Source organism: Mytilus edulis, chromosome 5, assembly GCF_963676685.1.
Source record: "Mytilus edulis chromosome 5, xbMytEdul2.2, whole genome shotgun sequence".
NCBI classification, from domain to species: Eukaryota; Metazoa; Mollusca; class Bivalvia; order Mytilida; family Mytilidae; genus Mytilus; species Mytilus edulis.
In genome coordinates, this window is record NC_092348.1 from 36971751 (window position 1) to 36992285 (window position 20535).

General features: G+C 31.3%; 1 long non-coding RNA gene across 1 annotated transcript; it reads right to left on the minus strand.

Annotated features, from left to right (window-relative positions):
- Positions 1-13507: 13507 nt before the first annotated feature.
- On the minus strand, positions 13508-20099 carry LOC139522390 (uncharacterized). Its single transcript, XR_011664414.1, has 3 exons — positions 19479-20099; positions 19001-19189; positions 13508-13817 (listed from the first exon to the last, which is right to left on the minus strand). It is a non-coding gene; the product is annotated as an uncharacterized lncRNA (long non-coding RNA).
- Between the last annotated feature and the right edge of the window lie 436 nt (positions 20100-20535).

Below are 20535 nucleotides of genomic sequence, written 5' to 3' on the forward strand. Positions count from 1 at the left end.
TTCAGTGGTTGTCATTTGTTTATGTGCTACATATTTGTTTTTCGTTCATTTTCTTATTTAAATAAGACCGTTTATTTTCTCTGTCTATGCGGTTTGGGCTTTGCTCAATGTTGAAGGCCATACGGTGACCTATAGCTGTAAATGTCTGTGTCATTTTGGTCTCTTGTGGATACATTGAAGTTGTTTTATTGGCAATCATGCCACATCTTTTTTACATAGATGGGATATGTTCTAAATTTTAAGTGTGCATGCTTATTTAAACCAAAAATGTAACAACTTGAATCTGGGCTAAATCAACTTCATTCGTATTCGAATAATCCAAGTTTACAACAAGAAAATTCTGTTTGCATATAAATGTAATTATATAAACCGCCTACTTTCACGAATCATGACCTTTTCTCCCAGAAACGCAAATGTCCTGAACCCTATGCAGATGACATTTCTCAGGTCCACAAATTTTCAAATATATTACATGATAGAAGTACCATGAGCTATGCCTATGGTTAACTTACATGTATAATTTTATTTTCAGCCTGAAAAGGGGGGGGGGGGTCATTGTTTTGTTGTTCGACACGGATATTTTTTTGAAATTATTTCCGCTATTTTTACGCTACATATTATTTTTCAGTGGTCGTGAATCGCTCTTTGATCATGTATATTCAATTCATTAGTTCTTACTTTTCAGTTTAAATTTCCCCCTTTTATGATTTGTTTACATCCATCTTTCGCATGTTTGTCGGACCTTTTCTAGTGTGAGACAAGGGTGAAGCTGCTTCATAAGCTACCAAAATGAAGATCGTTATCTATAATTTCGATCTGCATGACAGTATTCATGAAAAGCAGTTCACGTGTTCGATTAATATGAGCTATTCTCTCTTCATTCTTCTCCTACGTCAAAACATGCTCCATATTTATTTTTAGAACGGAAGTAAAATTTCGACAATGACAATAGTAACAATAAACTTTATAAAGTTTTAAAATGGCATTTAAAAGTTATTCAACTCTTTCTCACTGTATTTGAATAAAAAAGATTATTTAAATGATCATATTTTACTGTTATGGAAAATTACGACAATGTACATCACTTACGATATCAATGCGCAACTTTATGCGCAGATGGCGCGAAAATTTAAACACCGAACTACCTTAATGTTATATTTCACATGGCTATAAAAGAGAGAGGTTTGGCATGCCACAAAATTAGGTTCAATCCACCATTTTTTCCTTTAAGAATGTCCTGTACCAAGTCAGGAATATAGCCATTGTTATATTATAGTTCGTTTCTGTGTGTGTTATATTTTAACGTTGCGTCGTTTGTTTTCTGTTATTTTTGAGTGAGAATTCACATTGCGATAAGATGTGTCACGGTACTTGTCTATCCCAAATTCGTGTATTTGGTTTTGATGTTATATTTGTTATTCTCGTGGGATTTTGTCTGATGCTTGGTCCGTTTCTGTATGTGTTACATTGTAGTTTTGTGTCGTTGTTCTCCTCTTATATTTAATGCGTTTACCTCAGTTTTAGTTTGTTACCCCGATTTCGTTTATTGTCCATGGATTTATGAGTTTGAACAGCGGTATACTACTGTTGCCTTTATTTATTCTCTTTTCTTTGAATACGGTGCAAAAATCACATTCTAACGCATTCTAAAACAGCATATATATATACATTTGTTACTTAACAAATTGAGACTTCCCATGTTAGGGTTAACTAGTCCTAAAAGTTTGATATAGTTTTAAAAAATTTCCTAAGACTGCTCCTCTAGTAATGATGATATATATTCAAATTAAGGAAATTGCATATCAAAAACCAAATCGTGGATACATTTCAATGAAACGGGGAAAGGTTTTGTCAAGTTTGTGCCTTGGTCGCTGACTATACGTTTTCTCCTTAGACGTTATATGACATCCCTTAAATTTCATATCAGTTAATATTATTCTGAGTTTTAGAGTTACATGTGAAAGCATAACACAATTTTAGACCTCTTCATGATAATCATTTACTGGTGTCAATATGCCTACTCAAATACTTGTTTCAGTCAAAAAACGTCATTGGACTTTCAACAGCATACAAATGAAAATCGCTTTTACTGCGTTTTTTCCGAATACTCCTAAATTAGGAATGCATTTTATTAATTTATTTTCATGAAAATTAAGAAAAAACGATTTGATAGTTAATGATAGATATAACCTCAAAGACCAACGAGCAGAATTTAAAAAAACCATAGAATCGTACAAAACTGTATGAAGAGCGGCAAATACCCATGAATGAAAAATTCGAAAAGAAAGAGAAAACTAAAGAACAGATCAATACTTCTACGAAAAATAAATACAACATGCATTTTCTGGATTGCAGATTCCTGACTTGATGAGCCAAGAAAGATTGCAGCTCGATATCACATGTATGTGACCACTCCCCAAACCTAGGTCAGTGTTGTAACAGCACAAAATAAGAATACAGCTGTAATCTGATAATGAGAATCTTATTTAATCAGATAAGTTTAAAGCACAAATCCAAGTTTAACAAAGACGAATAGCACTAAATACCGATCTAAAAAGTAAAATAACAAAAATACTGAACCCGAGGAAAATACAAATAGGAAAGTCCCTCATCACATTGCAAAATCATAAGCTCAAACACATCAAACGAATTGATTATAAGTGTCATATTCCTGACTTGGTATTTGCAGTTTCTTATGTAAAAATGGTGGATTAAACCTGAACACTCTCCAACAAGTTAAAAAAAACAATTTATGTTTAGCATGTTTAGTTTTCTCATTTAAATTGTTTTACATCGTCATTTCGGGGCCTTTTATAGCTTGCTATGAAGTATGAGCTTTGCTCATTGTTGATGGCCGTACGATAACCTATAGTTGTGTCATTTGGTCTCTTGTGGAGAGTTGTGTCATTGGCAATCATACCACATCTTCTTTTTTTATATAATATACTCGCATCAAGATCGAATGAAAATGAGAAATACCATCGTTTACTAGACATGTAATCCCCAATATTCTTATACCACTCCATGTACTATCTTTACAATATTTTTGACTAAGCGCATTAACAACAACATAGAATTGCTCTTCAACATAAACTGTTTGACAACAATATTTGTTAATGACAAGGTATTCCGAAGACTTACATTGTGACTAAGTGTGGATGAGGAAAAATGACATCGGATTGATTCAATTATAAAAAAAAATATAAGTCAGCATCAAACAATTTTCATGTTTATTTTAGGAAACGTATCATACTGATAACGATTTACAGCTTTAAATGTAAGGATTACTTTTTCTATATATTTTCCAATAGCTGTTCACCAATATGATAAGATTTAAATAATCTGGACGATAGTTTTTATTACTATTTGTATAGAGGATTTTGTTTTCTCTATTTGTGATAATTTTTTTTTAATCAATTGCTTTAAAAAAACCAAACTGATGAAAAAATGAAAATGAATCAGCTAAAATAATTGATTAAAATATTAATACGATATTTTTTTATCCTCCGCTGTGTTTTTTGGGTGTAGCTGGAATACTGATTTCCGCTGTCTTGATGCATGAAGTCGTTGTTGGACCTTTGGGTTCTGCCATCATTTTGATATTACAAAGGTTCATTTGTTTTGATGCAACAAAATAATCAGCTCCTTGTTTGCTGCTATTAGTGGATTTACACTCGTGAACTCTAAGCTGACAAAGTTTACGTCCCGGTCGATGAATGTTATCAGTCATATCATCATCATATCCCATTTGTCTGAACATTGGCTTGATAAATTCAATTGCTCCATAGATCTGATCGTTATGATCCACCAATGATTTTATTTGGGATAGTGATACATTAAAATATCCTCCAATCAGCACTTCTACCCCTGAAAGAAATGCCAGGTATTGCGAGAGCCATAAGATTTGACGAGCAAACTGCAAAAGATCCTTCTGAGAATTTGTTTGGTGTGTTAGTTCCCAGTGCCAACTGATGCAATGAAATTTCTTGACAACATGTAAAGTTGGTTGTGGTGACAAGATACCCACCAATGGATACATCAATTTATCCTTATCTATACCAGGAACCTTAAAGTATGGTATCTGGCCATACCAATCTGGCGTTGGTAACTCAATCTTTTAGTGTCATACAGAAGCACAGTGTCCAAGTTGAAAGCCACCTTTGCCGGGCGATAATCTTCAAGAGCTAATGAGGTCATATCTAGATTGTTTCCTGGGATTAATAAAATATCTGGTTCATTATGCCGGATGACATCATCCAAATACAATCTGTGGTCAGTTTGAATCTGCTTTCCATTACTGCCTAATACATTCAAGTCAACGATGTTAAGTCTGTCTGTACTTTTTCTCATTGTGCCTGCTTGTAAAGGAGTTTAAATTCAATTATGAAATAGTTGTAAATACATTTTGGTTCTTAATTTGTATTTCTTGAAATTAAACGATAAATCAAATTAAGTTAAGCTTTGCACCTCTGTAAAACAAAAGCACAGAACATTTTCCGATATTCAAATTTGGTACCTTCAATTTACAACTACTTATAGTGAGGGCTTACAGATGTCTATAATCAACCTTATTATATTCCTATACGACAATATAGATGTTTTGTATAGTTTTATGTAAGACGATTAATGGCAATCGTCCTGCATCAGCCAGTTGTAATGATGTTGATATCAGTCAGAACTGAAAGGTTTTATCACAATGTATGACATAACGTCTTGAATACAAGTCTAACCTGCAAAGGCTTTATTACACACACTTTCTCTGTATATTACGTTATGTCAAGTGAAAACAATCTACTTAAGATATATAAAGAATGTATGTTATGGCTTGTTGCAATACAAAACACCGTACCAACACTCAACAAATAAATTTCTCTAGCAGAGCTGATCTGTTTTGATAAAATTGGTGTTTGTCTCAAATCTATACGAGTGCAATGTTCAAAAAGTCATATTCGTAACCTATCGTGCTTCTATAGCATAATACATGTTCAAGAATGTTGGTTCCTCCATGCTCTTCAACTTCGTACTTAATTTCACTTAAGCGAACTTTTTGTATTCGAACCCCACATTTTTTGTAGACAAAAATAATCCTGGTAATTATGATGAGTTCATTTATACTAAAGATAGTGTAACTCTTGTCTTGGGACCTAAATACAAGACAAGCGAAAGAGACATCTTTACGCTGGAAAACGAGTAGATCCGTATGTTTTTACAAACATATCTAGTCTTCCAAAAACCATAATAAAATAAACACAGAACAATAGCCTGCTTGAAAATGCTACCGTTCTATCATTGCCAATGGGATTGTTTAGCACTGTGATCTCTATGCACACGTTCGTGAATGGTTTATTTAACTCATTTTCAAAAAATGTAATTTATTTCTTAAGATATATATAAAATTGAGAATGGAAATGGGGAATGTGTCAAAGAGACAACAACCCGACCAAAATAAAAAAACACAACAGCAGAAGGTCACCAACAGGTCTTTAATGTAGCGAGAAATTCCCGCACCCGGAGGCGTCCTTCAGCTGGCCCCTAAAACAAATATATACTAGTTCAGTGATAATGAACGCCATACTAATTTCCAAATTGTACACAAGAAACTAAAATTTAAATAATACAAGACTAACAAAGGCCAGAGGCACCTGACTTGGGACAGGCGCAAAAAATGCGGCGGGGTTAAACATGTTTGTGAGATCTCAACCCTCCCCCTATACCTGTAACCAGTGTAGAAAAGTAAAAGCATAACAATACGCACATTAAAATTCAGTTCAAGAGAAGTCCGAGTCTGATGTCAGAAGATTTAACCAAAGAAAATAAACAAAAATAAACATGTTACATATGTAGGTCATTTATCAAACTTGACTCAATAGAAAATTTCTTTTGTATGGTATCAAGGAGTTTGTTTAATCATAATAGTAGGGAAGCTTTGTGTTATATATTAATTAGTTTGCTTCTTTGATAATATTTCATTTTTATATTTTTGCACTTTAACACTACAATCTAAGAACATATCTATTACTTACTTTCTATATATCTTTTATATCTCCTTAGGTTCGGTTCATTGAAATATTTATATAGAATAGTCCTGAAATAATAATAATTATGTTTGAAAATTGAAATTGACTCGTTAATAATAATGTCCCTTCAATTTTAGTCAATATAATTAAAAGGAAAAAGTATTACGTTATGATCTAATACTAACACGTATTGTATTATGAAATAAGAATCTCTTAAATAAATTGTGTCATTTTTGTCCCATAAAAAAATTTGATAGAAATTTACCCTTCTTTGTACACAGTTGAGCTATCATGTATATATATAATTATTGATGCATGTGGCAAGAAGTCATATCAACTATGTAAGTATCGGGTCCGAATCGAATATAAATTACAAAAATATTAAAACAACTAAAAAATGTACATTTCGAATGATTTTTTTCGAGGAAATAATGCTACAATGTGTAATTATGCTAATAAAAACACAACACAATTTAAACTTTGGAATAACATTGTATGTATTTATTATTTCCATGGTATTATTTTGTAACCACACTTGTCTCGGAATTTTGTTTTCCTATATGTATTAATAACAAGGTATATGAGTTTTTTTCTGAGACAAGTGCCTATGTTTGTAACGTCTAAACAATACGATTTGGTAAATACAGAAAAAAAAAATTATGCTGTACGTAAAAAATATTACTTTTGACATGCAATAAGAATACATTTTGAAATTAATTTTTTTGATTGTCTGTTGAACATTTTAATAAAACCAGTATTTACAGAAAGAGGTGTTCGTGCTTCCTTTCTGATGGCATAATTTGTAATACCCTACTTATACATGTTACATTGTGCACATTTGAAACTTGTTAAAACAATGTTTAAAATAAAATAAAAATCATTTAGTTCGGAGATTAATTTGTCAGATGAAATAGAAACACTTACCTGTATAAATAGAATGTAAGATTATCGAATGCAGCGATGTCTGCCTCGATGTCTATAGGAAATATTCGACTGTTTATATCTATGTAAAGGTATAAAGGAAATGACAATCCCATTTCCTATTCACAAATCTTACCTACAGACTTATAACCGGGCTTGCAGTAACACGTGCAACACGATGGGTGTCATATGTAGAGCAGGTTCTGCTAACTCTTCCTTAGAACCTTAGAGTTTGAATGTCACTCTGGTATCTTTCGTCCCTCTTTTAAGATTACCCCCGGTGGGGTTCATGTTGCTCAGTCTTATCTTATCTTTGATTTGTTGTGTTGTGTGTTGGATTTCCCTCTTGTGTCTTTCGCCTTTGTTTCACAATAAATCGAAGAGACGAGTCTATTCCTTATGTGTTTTATTTAACATTACACTGCTGTAAAAGATTGACCCTGAAGCAATGGAAACATTACGAATATTTTCAATGTCATTTACATTAAATTCAATAGCTAATTTCAGCATTCAAATTAAAAAAAAATATCATGTTAACAATTATAATCTCCGCATTTTTGATCTACTGTTTTTTGTTTGCTTAGATAAATTAAGAGATAACTGTATTGTATTTGAAATTTGCGACAGTAAAACTATCGATGGACGTCCGCAAAGCTTCAAATACAATACAGTTATCTCTATTCTAATGCAAAACCAGTTCATAATTAAATTTCAATCATTAGTTCAGTGTAAAATCTTCATTTAAGAAAACTTCCGCGAAAAGATGTTATCTTCTTTGGTCCCTACACTAGGTGACGTCATCGGTATGCTTCCGCTGTCAAACCGGCCGTTTTCTGGCTTCTGTGCCGCTTCAGAATGTAATATAATTTGATAAAAAGAAGACTTTTAGATGCAACATGTGAGTTTTTTTGCTTATTATTGTAAAAATTAAATGTCAATACATTCAGCAATTCAAAATGTCGGCTTCCTTAGTTACAAACAAGGAGATAAAGAATTTTACGCTAACTGTCTGTCATCCAATCAGAACCATTGATACAACATAATTGCATTAGAATAATAGACAAATATCACCTATGATGAGTTTATTTACTATACAAAAGATTTGTTTATCATATTTATTTTACTGAACTTTAAGGGATTTAAAATATATCATAAAATGAATAAAATTGTACTGATAATTTTATTGATAATTTTGATAATAAGACAAATGTATTGGTTTACTTCATTTTGTCATATCAAGTTTTGTTAATTTTACCTATCCAAAGTTTATCAGTAAAACAAAAGTAAATACTTCAAAGCAGGAACATGTACGAAAAATATCAATTAAAATTTTCAATCTATGGCAGTAAATTGCATACCTAGATGAATATTTGTCAATACCCCCAACATATACCAATATTTAACTACCAAAAACAACCATGTTTATTACCCCGACAACTGTCTGACTTCAGAAGTCAGAACAATTAGATGTTAATCGTTTATCAGCCTGTGTCCTATTGTGTACTGTTTCACACAATATAATTGTACTTTTACAAACCTCTTCCTGATCTAGATATTCAACCATTTCCATTCTAAGACAGTTGTTAATCCAATTGAATGGAAGTCATAAGGTGTATGTGGATAATTTGTATGGAAAGAAAAAGCTTTATGCAGCGTTGAACAGCATCATCTGGTGAAAATGTAGTTGTATTTCATCCGTCAATTTCCTGGAAATTGATCATTTTTGAAACTTAATTTCAATCAAAGAAGTAAAGATTATGTAATAACGACAATACATTGTAAAGTACAATAGTTTTACAATTAAAATAACGTTATTGTTTTCTTTAAAAACAATAACCAATTTGTACAATAGAATATTTTAATCTCTTGTCTGCTTGATATTCCGTTTTTTGTTTAAATCTTGAAAATGTATATCTTTGATGCAAAAGAACATAAAGTCTAAACAACTTTATAAAGTACATTGTTTTAAGAGTAAGAGTAATGTACTATGTGACACCAACAGTTAACTTTTTTATTGTTTGTACTACTCCTAGTGTTAGATTCAAGTATTCCCGCTCATATCGTTTATCTGTATACATTGACAATTATTAATTGAATTTATTTATATTATCTTTGTGTTTATTTTCTCAATTTTGATGTTCCATTTCATTCAGTATACGAAGGTTAAAATAAAAATTCGATAAAATTACCGGATAACATGTATCGTTCAAATGCTACCTAATACCTGACTTACTTTTAACCCTACTGTATACCTGTATATTTTTTTTGTTGACTGTTGACTGTTGTTCCACTTTTAGTTTTTTTTGTTATCATTTGGCCAACTGTATCTGTAGTATCCTTTATCTCTAGCTCGATTGGATAGATGCGTTCCACATAGTCACCAAATTTTGAATTATTTAGTGAAAAAACATCATCTATATAGCGAAAAGTAGAGTTAAAGGATATTTGTAACTTCTTATCTTTCTTCCTAAGAAGTTCCTGCATGAAGTCAGCCTCATAATAACGAAGAAACAAGTCGGCAAGTAGATGGGCACAGTTTGTTCCCATTGGAATGCCGACAGTCTGTTGAAAAACATGTCCTCCGAACGTAACAAATATGTTGTCAATCAAGAAATCAAGCATCTTGATAGTATAAGTTTCAGAGAATTTTTTGTTCGAATCAGAGTGATCCTTTACAAAGTAGGATTTATCCCTCCCTAAGACAAGATACTTGTATCTACGTTGGCCATTTTTTTTACAAAGCAAAGCAATACCAACTCTTACAATTTGTCTTTTAGTTTGGAATGTGGAATACAAGTGTACAGAGTAGAAAAGTCAAATGTTTTTATACTGTTACAAGATGAAAGAGAGTTAGATTGTATGTACTCTAAAAGATCTTTGGAATTTTTAAGTATCCACCTCTGATTCACGCCCCCTCTAGAATAGGCAGTTTCACAATAACTTTGAAGCCCGTCTTTGATTGCTGATAAAATAGATGTTAATAATTTAGAAAGAGGTTTCGTGGAGCACTTGGAAGACCCAGCAATATACCGTTGCTTGTAAGGACACTTATGTAGTTTAGGTATCCAATACAGTGATGGCAGATCCAGTTCTTCATCTTTGGTTGAAATTCCAAAGGAACACAGAACAGACCTATGATTATCCAGTATTTCCTCTTTGGTAAGTGTCGGAAGGGTATATGTTGAGTTTCCAAGTGAATTGTCAATACCTAATTCGTTTATCAAGCAGTTACATGTAATGTTGTTAGATGTTGTTTGGGGCTTTATCTGCGGGAACAACAACATATTTGTCATTGAGGTAGTCATAAATTAGTAAATATCACCATGAAATAGGCGGGTCTGTCACCATTACAATAAAAATGGAAAAACGAGTTGAGCAACATACGACATAAAGTAAACGACGAAATTTATCGGCATCAAATTCTGTTATCCCCAATAAAATGTTCAACATATGCAACTGAAACATTGTCATTTTAAGTTTACGGAGCTGTGGTTTGATTACCAATATTACAATGATCCACAAGACTCCGAATTCAACAGAAATATCAGCCACATGTATATATTTACTACGAACTCTTAATGTTAAATAAGTAATAAAAATAAAATTGAGAATGGTAATGGGGAATGTATCAAAGAGACAAAAACCCGACCATAGAAAAAACAACAGCGGAAGGTCACCAACAGGTCTTCAATGTAACGAGAAATTCCCGCACCTGGAGGTGTCCTTCAGCATATATGCAGTATTTTGCTAATTGATTCTATTTTCAGTAAGATCTTTGGACAAGTGTGTCGATATAGTAATCAAAACCTTATATTGCGTTTTCATCTGTATGGAAATCAAGTCAGTAACACTTATTGGGTTACATATTTTTCGATTATGGTGTACCTTGTTGCTATTTCAAAATCTAGTTTCGAATTCATATATGTTTTGTGTGAAACCACAAAGATACAGATATGTTTTATGATATGCCTTTCTATGAGCACATGCAACCGAATTGATAAGAATTGATAAAAAATGGTAATGGTTGTCGTTATCCTGTTTTTCTCTGCATGGAATATCTAATTACATTATACTTTATCTGACTAGCTTGTCAAGTCTATATTTTAGTTTATAAATCGATGGAATACATACATGTATATAATTGCTCTGGTTTGTCTTGTGTTGGCGTGTCGTCATAAACAATATCAGGAGCGGTTTTCAATAGATTTGTATTCACGCTTCGGAATGTTTCCAAAATACGACACAAGTTTTACATGTTCTATTGCAAGCCTGGAATTATGCATAAAAACAGGAAATTGTAAAAACGTTTTTTTTTATTCCTTTTTCTACGTTTATGTTAGTTTGAAGTAATCAAAATTTTAAAACATTGAATCACTTGTATTGGTTTTTTTGTACTTCAGACTTCAAACGAAGGGCCTCAGTAAGACATAATTGACTTTCATCTATTTGATATTGAAAAAACATTACATTCAAACTAGATTGAGTGTTTACGACTGCGCTACAAGGATTATGTCATGAATGGAATGATCATTTCATGACACAAATAAAACGTTATACCACTGTGAATGAATGCACAACGATTTTTCAATTACAATAAGAATTGATAAAAAAATTATTATTGTCTGCCAATATTTCAATGTCATAATACAGGATAAAGTTGCAAACAGCACGTTTTAACATGATCTCATTGGTAAAACAATTTTTTTTTAAAACAATGCTTTGCAAGTGGACGGGCGAAATAAAAAAAATACTTTTCTTTTTATATATGCTTTTTGAATATCTTAATGTAAAACTAAATTTAAAAATTAAGTGATATTCTAAATACCACAACATCACTGCTTCGACTCTAAGACAATGAACAGAATTGAATTTAGTTTCGTTTTTAACAAGTTTTTTTTTTAAATCTACGATAATCGATACCACTTCTAAAACGGGGTTAAATTTAAATATGATTTTTTTGCAAATGTATTTTTCTTCAATTTATTAGATTTGGATGATTTTTCAGCCATGTACACTATACACCCATTAGCTTGTATAATTGTCATTTATGTATCTGATGAGATTGTCTATAGTGTTTGGTGTTATTCGTGAATTTAGTTTTACCATGGTAGTTATAAAAAAAAAAGAAGACGTGGTATGATTGCAGATAAGACAACTCTCCACAAGAGACCAAAATGACACAGAAATTATCAACTATAGTTCACCGTACGGCCTTCAACAATGAGCATAGCCATTACCGCATAGTCAGCTATAAAATGCCCCGTAAAACAATTCAAACGAGAAAACAAACGCCCTATTCATCTTATTATCTCAACGAAAAACAAATATGTAACACTCAAACAAACGTCAACCTATGAATAACAATATCCTGATAGTGTTCATTGCAAATAAAGATATATGATTGATGAAAAGAAAAACATCATTCATAATACTTTTATAAATATCCAGTCGAAACAACAAATTCAAAAAGTGCTAAAAATAAAAAAATAAATAAAAAAATGTTAAGATTTATGTTGACTTGATCGCTTTGATATGCAACCTTTTTACTTGGAGTTACTTAGTAACAAGACTAATCATATAATTACGTAATATCAAGCAAATTTTTGAATCATTTACGATTATTTCTGGTGAAATATATTTAAATACTATAGACTCTAAAACGCTTCATGGTTTTTATTACTAAAAAAGCGGTCGGTGAGTGTAGCAATACGATGATATCTGATACATATTCCTGTATCTATCGTAATTCACAATAATTAATCCGGCAAATGTGTCTATTTTACAAAATCCATGAGCTTGCTTTCAATAACTGTGAGTTTAAATTAATAAGATTATAGCATTAGAATATATCAAGGCACCATTAGTTTACCGCTGTTGAAATGTATTCTTTTAATTTCTTATCTTTCATTTTTTTGAAATGATGTTTACCTTTTTGTTATGCCATTTTTCTAGATTAAAGATAAATCTTTGAATTCTGACTCCACATTTATAACATTTGTGAACTTAAATCCAGTCTCATGTTTATATACTTATTCAAAGTTACGAATTTTTGTCAGAGATTGTCTTCAGTCTTAACAAACTATTTTTGTCCCAGGGTTGTGTGTTGATGATAAGGATTAAGTGTAGTTGACAAAAACCTGATTATCTCTGTCAAATTTATAAAAGTAAACTTCTTTTGAATTAAGGAGATTTAGGCTTGATATATTGCATAAATCGATCAAAGAGGAATTCATATTGTTGACGTCTAAATGTAGTCTTGCCTTTTGCGTACCTGACTATCTACACGTTACCATATACCCCAAATTACGTTCTTTCCATATTAACTTATTATATGATTCTGGTATTGAACAGTGTCGCATTTTACAAAAGAAATTATAACAAACATATAATGACACTGGATACTCATAAAAATAAAATTTCGTCGCTGCATTTTGCATATGTATCAAAAATACAGTCCTGAAAATGCATCAAGACATTACACGAAACTAAGATAAATATTGTCTGAAGTTTCCGTGCTTAATTCATTAGATTGAAAAATATATATATGTAGAAATATTTCAAAATATATGTAGTTTACGAAGCAGTAATTATTGTACGACAAAGACTCTTCTTATAGTTGTATACATCGAATGACAGCAAACATGAGCAAACATAATAATCATACAATTTCACATATAAAAATACATGGAACGTCGGACCGAATGTTGCTCTGATCAGTCCATTCATCATTAGTATAGATTTGTAAATGCCACGACGTTCCTGGTCGAGGAAAAGGTGGCATCCAGTTTGTGTATACCAAGGGTGTACCATCGTCATATGTCCAAACACCATCATCATTTGTGCGGCCCTGGATAGCAACCCTTTCTATTGTTCGACCCTCTGAAATATTGAAATATATCAAATCTTAAAATTTGAAAATATGACAAGTACTAATAAACAGTGCTTTTTATAAGCACTTAAGACTAACCGTTACATATGATATATAAATGAAACTAGTCCAAACATTATATTGGAAAAAGTATAGGATGATATTATGCTACAAGAATTCAAACAAAAAGCGAAATTTAATTCTTTGAATAATACACTTTTACGCATCGACACGGAGCTGGCTATCATCAAAATAAATGAAACATAGTTTCTCTGTTGAAATTGTATTACCACTTATATAGCGTCATAAATCAAAGCCAAGTTCTATTGTATTCCTGTCTTCTTTTGAAATTTATATATTATGATAAAGCACACTTTTATTTGTTTAAAAAACACGGTTTTCCAATGAATTTGTAATCGATTCTGTCTGTGGTGTTGGGTGTGTGGAAATAACTCTGTGCCAACTATAAACGAACACACAAAATTAAAAGTCAAATAAGAACTAAATATTTAGGTGGTAAGCATTGAAGTTTATTTGGATTGATTGACCAAACGTAGTTATATATATACCACACATCATCCGATTATAAAAAGATAACTCACTAGTGCATATTCCATTGTAACTCAAGTTTTTCAGAGGCAATTATACATGCCTATAAAGTAATAAAATTCTAATTATGATGGAATAAGGAAAGAAACAAGTCTTACTATTTTCTTATTGTTATTCTGCATATAAGAAAGAAAAAAAATACTGAATAAATAAAATACAATTAATATTGATTCAACACACTACATCCTATTAAGTTGTTGTTGCTGTTCCAATTGCTTCGATTTTTCTACTTTTTTTTGTATGATATTGTTTATATTGGTTGAAATATTATCTGTAAAAAATATTTAATTGTTTTATCTCAGATCGTTTAACCTTTTACACAACCTGTCCTTCTTTGATTATTCAGATGAGATGGCAAGTGTGGATATTGTTGCTTTGTGAATTGATTACGAATCTAAGTATTCATCTTTTTAAAAAAATATTCGGTTTCTTCATCTGACGATCATAAATTCATATTCTAAAACTAGTCGAATTCTGTCAAATTTTCATATCATTCGCTGATATTTTGTTTTATTCTATAGTAATAAGTGATGTATGTATATAGTTTCTATCACAAAGACAGGTCCGCAAAAAGTGGTACACAGTTAGTCCCATTTGAGATATACAAAATCTCTGTAGAGAATAATATGTTATTTAGTCTGTTTGTATTGTTCACACGCTATTGTTAAAAAAATTGAGTTTTGTACAACTGTCATACATGTGAGTGGTAAAGCTTACTGTAAAACAGGTTTAATCTACCATTTGCTACATAAGAAAATGCCTGTGTCAAAAGTCAGGAGTATGACAGTTGTTATCCGTTAGTTTGGTGTGTTTGCGCTTTTGATTTACCCATATGAATACAGACTTTCTGTTTTGAATTTTCCTCGGAGATACGTATTTTGTTCTTTTACTTTTTAGTAAACATTTAAGTACAGTTTTCGTAGCAAAGCAGATTAATTTGACGCAGTTAATATATATAAATATTTTTTTTAAATTTTTTTTTTATTAAAAACGACCTTGAAGAATTTGAATATATTCATTTGCATTCTGACTTTTTAAATGCCCATTTAATTTGGTATGTGTTTTCCTCTTTTTATTAATGGGACAATACGGCAAAGACGTAGAAAAATCAAAAACTTAGAACAGGTACGAAATCACCAATATTACCACGAAATTTATCAATTGCGTTATAATAACATACATTTGTAATTTTTCAAGGCTTTATTTTTTACAATTTATGAAAGTAGTTTACTATAATTAGGTATATATTAGACAATCAAGTAGTTGAACATCGATTTAAAAACGAAATAATTCTATATTTGTGAGGTATATTGTGCACCTACGTCTAAAGAGGTAGCTTAACATTTATGTTTTTTACAGCAGTTTTTTTTTTCGGAATTGGAGTCAATTTGACAATACTGTGGATTTTTAATATTCGTTGGATACTTATTTTCATGGAATTCGTTGGAAAAGGGGAACCACAAACTAAAATGTTCAACAAATTGCAATTTGTTTTAAAGAAATGTATACAGACTTTTAAAAAACTGCTAACTTTAATGTCCACGAATATGCAAGTTTTCCTCAATCCACGAATATGATACACACGAAAAAAACAAATCCAAAGGATGCGTTTTAGTATTCTATTCATATTGTGTCATTGAGCAAACGTAATCGTTCAGTGTATGTTTACTTGTTTTTGTCTAAATAAAATTGAGAATGAAAATGGGGAATATGTCAAAGAGACAACAACTCGACCATAGAATATACAACCGCAGAAGGTCACCAATAGGTTTTCAATGCATCGAGAAATTCCCACACCCGGAGGCATCCTTCAGCTGGCCCCTAAACAAATATATATACTAGTTCAGTGATAATGAACGACATACTAAACTCCAAATTATACACAAGAAACTAAAATTAAAAATAATACAAGACTAACAAAGGCCAGAGGCTCCTGACTTTGGACAGGCGCAAATGTCTTTATAATGGTGTCAATTGATATATTAATAGTGTATTGTTTTTATGTCTTTACTTTACACTACTGTTTCATGTTATTGTACAGGATGGCATCTGTTTAACTGCATGCGATTCTCTAAACAGTACAAAATTTACCGCAGTATAGTTCTATAGAAAATAAAACAAGGCACTGAAAAGAAATTGAATGACCGTTTGCACAGTCTTTTAATGAGTTATCAAAGGTACCAGGATTATAATTCATTATGCAAGACGCACGTTTCGTCTACATAAGACTCGTCAGTGACGCTTAGATCAAAATAGTTATAAAGCCAAAAACGTTCAAAATTGAAGAGCAATGAAGACTCAAAATTCCACAAACATGTGCTAAATACGGCTAAGGTAATTTTTGCCTTGATAAGAAACTCCTTAGTTTTTCGAGAAATTCAAAGTTTTGTAAACAAAAAATAATAAAATTACCATATAATTAGTGTTGTCAAATCGTTCACTTTTGCCTAACCGGTTAATCGAATAATCGTTCGACCGATTAACCGGTTAACCGGTATTTTGTGTTGATGTTTGAATGCTTTATCTATGGTACACTACACATAGATATAAGAAGATGTGGTATGAGTGTCAATGTGAAAACCTTCAACAAAGTCATAAATTTAAGCTTTTATAATACGATGAATTGAAGATTGTCCTTTTGGTATTAAAATTTTGTCTTGGAAAATTCCTGGCGAAGTTTGACTTTTAATAGTCAAATACACCATATCAACTATAGCGTTTGTACTAACTTCCGATTGAGAAATAAAAAAAGAACTTTCTTGATCTCGAAGAATTTAATATGTCTGAAACCGACGATTCTTTCATTTTCTCTTGTTGTCGAAAACAATGTGGAGTGTTTCAATTTGAAATGATTAAGCCTGTTGCCCGTACTATCAAGTATACAGTGATTATATTCACATTGGTTTCATTGCACAATTTTTTAGTTAGAATTTTGTTAAAAGTATGACAAACCTTGCACGACGGAGTTTGCACATTCAGATGTAGGTCTACACAATATAAGAACAAAAATGAAATAAGGAAGTAAATAGTAAAATTTAATCGTATTACTGATTTAAAGTAAAATTTAATCGTATTACTGATTTAAAGTTACTGTTAAAAAAAACATGTATACTTGTTATGTTTCCATATGATCTTGCCCCGAGCGGAGATACAAGTTCTAAACAATTTTATATTTTTGGATTAACAATAGCAATCAATATACTGGACAATTGATCAGTCAAATTAATTAACAAGACGACAATTTTTAAAGAAAAACATAACTATTTAAAGATTTCACTACAAATTTATATCAAATCTATCGAAATTGAAAATAAAGTAACCGGTTACGTTTTTGGAATTCGGTATTCGGTCGTTCAAACGGTTAACCAGTTAACTGGTTAACCGTTGACAACACTACATATAATTGATATTCATGACTTGTGGTTATCAAAATGACCGTTTCATTTAAACGTTTACTAGTGTAGGTGAGTCAATGTAGTTGGAAGCTTACTCATTCAGCAGACTCAGAAATATGACATTATTGATAAGGACAAGCATGTGAACTGTGAATCAATAGATGGAAGGAAATGTAGTTAATAGATGGTTGGATATATGTTGCATGATATTATACACTTGCGGATCTGTTTTTTATTTATTTTTGTATCAACGACCTAACAGCTTTAACAATTTGGACAGAATGGAATGGAGAGGAGAAAAATAACAAAAGGATATTATTTAAATTCATACATCGAAACACACTGACAATGAATTGGCAAGACTATAAAACAATTCACGAAAAAAACTAAGCAATGGTAACCAAATAAAAAACAATCTGAGGGTTCACGCTTCCTTTTTTTTTTTTTTTTTTACGTTCAGTCCAATGTCGGGCATATTACTTGATGATCATTTAATGCACAATCTGTAAAAGAAATCAAAGGCACCAGGATTATAATTTAGTAAGCCAGACTCGCGTTTCGTCTACATAAGACTCATCAGTGATGCTCATATCAAAATAGTTATAAAGCGGCTTAGCCAAACAAATACAAAGTTTGAAGAGCATTGAGGATCCCAAATTCCAAAAAGTTGGGCCAAATACGGCTAAGGTAATCTATGCCTAGGATAAGAAAATCCTTAGTTTTTCAAAAAATGCAAAGTTTTGTAAACAGGAAATTTATAAAAATGACCATATAATTGATATTCAAGTCACCACCGAAGTGCTGACTACTGGGCTGGTGATACCATCGGAGACGAAACGTGCACCAGTAGAGGAATCGACCCAGTAATGTAAATAGTTATCAAAGGTAATTTGAATAGCATAATCAAACAATAGAGTAAACGACAATTTGATAATAACAAATGGTTAAGTCAAAGTCGGATAATTTTATTTCACAAGTAGTATTGTTATATGAAATACAGTATGTCCTATATCTTTTCTTGATTCTGAATTGGTATTAGCATGACAGTTGTTGTATTTATAGAAGGGTGTACTATATATCGACAAAATCTTACCCCCGACCCGTTTTGAGTTCATGAAAATCTCTCAAGCTTTCTCTTGGTTTCAATGATAAAATTGATAAACTGTTTTTTTTTCTTATTTCATACTCACCAAGTACATGAGAAATATATGTTTGTTTCTCTTGAGTGTCTATCTTAACCAATGCACCACCGTAAGACAAACATGTTGGCTCCATAAAACCAGTGTAGTTTATTTGCAATGCTATATTGAAGTTATGACATACATTTAGTTCCCTGTATAACAAGAATCCATTGTTGTTAAAGTGGCATCGACTTCTTGCTGTTAAGTGGAAAAGGGGAACTTTGTACGAAAAAATATATAATCTTTTCACAGATAACTTTGACATTAATTAAGTGTTTTTCTCTACGATTCATATTTATAAAGTTTGGTACAGTTTCTTGTCTTTCTAAAAAGAATCGGGACTTACATTTTATTGTTGTAGATTATTTAATAGTCTGTATAGACTCACTGTAAGTTTATGCAATAAAAGTGGCGAGACTCCGAAAGAAAAGAATTGAAAGTGTAAGAGATCATATGGTGTTTTTTTTTTAGATATTTGTAATCTTACTGTTTTCAAGTACGTATACAATCCATCCTTGTTCAGTTTGGTCTGGTCCTTCAAAATGGAATGCTTTTGAATGTAAAACACACTTTTGAGATATATCGTTATAGAAAAAAGTTAAGCATTTCAAATTTCTTATGCATCCAATGTAACAGAACAAACGACTTTTTTCTATAGAAATTCCTACTGCACCTGAATACTGAATTTTTCCTTCGTGGTTTAGTACCTTCAAAGCTTTGAATAAAAATTTCTCACAATAAACAATAGTTGTCAGTAATAAGATAAAACCGCATACATTCGTATAAATCATAATGCAATAATATTTGTGAAAACTATACACGTAATATAAATTTATTTGTTACTTGATTTATTAGTTGTATAGTAATCCAAAAAAGCTAATCTTCAAATTCGCATGGTAACAATTTATTGATATGTATAAGTATGTTCATCTAGGTGAAGATTGAACTAAGTTTGCGATATCCGTTCCCTAACATAATGTATAGTTAAAAATATTAAGATCAAGCTTCTTGTATCAATGAACAAAACAAAGAATTAAATCATGGCTGTTCAATCATACTATTTCATAAATCAATGTTTCCGATTTCAAATCACTTCTATAATGCAATTAACCAATATCTTTTCAATCAATATTGGAATCACATTTGCCTGCCCATGTACCTAAGAAAATATACAGAAGTGAGATCCCTGTTTAATTAATCCTTGACGAATGCTTATTTTTTCAATATTTATACAGACTTTTGATCCTGGCTGAGTTATTTATGTGCATAAACATTTATACTTATGCAACAGTCATAGTGTTTTGTGTACTATTTTCTTAAGAGTTAAAATGTCCCTCTGGTATTATTTGCCTACTACTTACAGACAATACTGACATTTGTTGTGATCGTTATGTAATAAATACAGATGACAACGAATGTGTTACAATCGTCGTCTATATAGTCCAGTCCTCTTATATGACTACATTTTTGAAAAAAACTAATCACGAATTAGAATTTACAGGAACACAATGGATGCAACTTGTAGAACAGGATCGTATTTGTCA